This window comes from Physeter macrocephalus, chromosome 8 (genome assembly GCF_002837175.3).
Source record: "Physeter macrocephalus isolate SW-GA chromosome 8, ASM283717v5, whole genome shotgun sequence".
Classification (NCBI taxonomy): domain Eukaryota; kingdom Metazoa; phylum Chordata; class Mammalia; order Artiodactyla; family Physeteridae; genus Physeter; species Physeter macrocephalus.
Window position 1 is genome coordinate 85,860,092 of NC_041221.1, and position 1,842 is coordinate 85,861,933.

The following is a 1,842-nucleotide window of genomic DNA, read 5'->3' on the forward strand; positions in this document are numbered from 1 at the left end:
GTCAAAAAGGATCTTGCTGTGATTTATGTCATAGAGTGTTCTGCCTATGTTTTCCTCTAAGAGTTTTAAAGTGTCTGGCCTTACATTTAGGTCTTTAATCCATTTTGACTTTATTTTTTTTATGGTGTTAGGGAGTGTTCTAATTGCATTGATTTACATGTAGCTGTCCAGTTTTCCCAGCACAACTTATTGAAAAGGCTGTCTTTTCTCCATTGTATATACTTGCCTCCTTTATCAAAAATAAGGTGACCATATGTGTGTGTGTTTATCTCTGGGCTTTCTATCCTGTTCCATCGAACTATATTTCTGTTTTTGTGCCAGTTCCATACTCTCTTGATTACTGTAGCTTTGTAATATAGTCTGAAGTCAGGGAGCCTGATTCCTCCAGCTCTGTTTTTCTTTCTCAAGATTGCTTTGGCTATTCAGGGTCTTTTGTGTATCCATACAAATTGTGAAATTTTATTTCTAATTCTGTGAAAAATGCCATTGGTAGTTTGATAGGGATTGCATTGAATCTGTAGATTGCTTTGGGTCATATAGTCATTTTCACAATGTTGACTCTTCCAATCCAAGAACATGTTATATCTCTCCATCTGTATCATCTTTAATTTCTATCATCAGTGTTTTATAGTTTTCTGCATACAGGTCTTTTGTCTCTATAGGTAGGTTTATTCCTAGGTAATATATCCTTTTTTTTGAGATGGTAAATGACAGTTCTTCCTTAATGTCACTTTCAGATTTTTCATCACTAGTGTACAGGAATGCAAGAGATTTCTGTGCATTAATTTTGTATCCTGCTACTTTATCAGATTCATTGATTAGCTCTAGTAGTTTTCTGGTAGCATCATTAGGATTCTCTATGTATAGTATCATGTCATCTGCAAACAGTGACAGCTTTACTTCTTTTCTTATTTGGATTCCTTTTATGTTAATATGGTTTATCACATTGAATGATTTGTGTATATTGAAGAATCCTTGCATTCCTGGGATAAATCCCCCTTGGTCATGATGTATAATCCTTTTAATGTGCTGTTGGATTCTGTTTGCTAGTATATTGTTGAGGATTTTACATCTATGTTAATCAGTGATATAGGCCTGTAGTTTTCTTTCTTTGTGACATCTTTGTCTGGTTTTGGTATTAGGGTGATGGTGCGCTCATAGAATGAATTGGGGAGCGTTCCTCCCTCTGCTATATCTTAGAAGTGTTTGAGATAGATAGGTGTCAGCTCTTCTCTAAAAGTTTGATAGAATTCGCTTGTGAAGCCATCTACTCCTTGGCTTCTGTTTGTCAGAAGGTTTTTAATCACAGTTTCAATTTCAGTGCTTGTGATTGGTCTGTTTATATTTTCTATTTCTTTCTGGTTCACACATGGAAGGTTGTGCTTTTCTAAGAATTTGTCCATTTCTTCCAGGTTGTCCATTTTATTGGCATAGGGTTGCTTGTAGTAATCTCTCATGATCCTTGGTATTTCTGCATTGTCTCCTTTTTCATTTCTAATCTATTGATTTGAGTCGTCTCCCTTTTTTTTCTTGATGAGTCTGGCTAATGATTAATCAATTTTGTTTATCTTCTCAAAGAACCAGCTTTTATTCTTATTGCTCTTTAGCTTATTGCTCTGTAGCTTGCTGGTCATTGAGTGGAGCTGGGTCTTGGCATTGAGATGGAGATCTCTGGGAGATTTTTACCATTTGATATTACATGGAGCTGGGAGATCTCTGGTGGACCAATGTCCTGAACTTGGCTCTCACACCCCAGAGGCACATGCCTGATGCCTGGCTGGAGCACCAAGATGCTGTCATCCACACAGCTCAGATTAAATGGAGAAAAAAAGAAAAATAAAT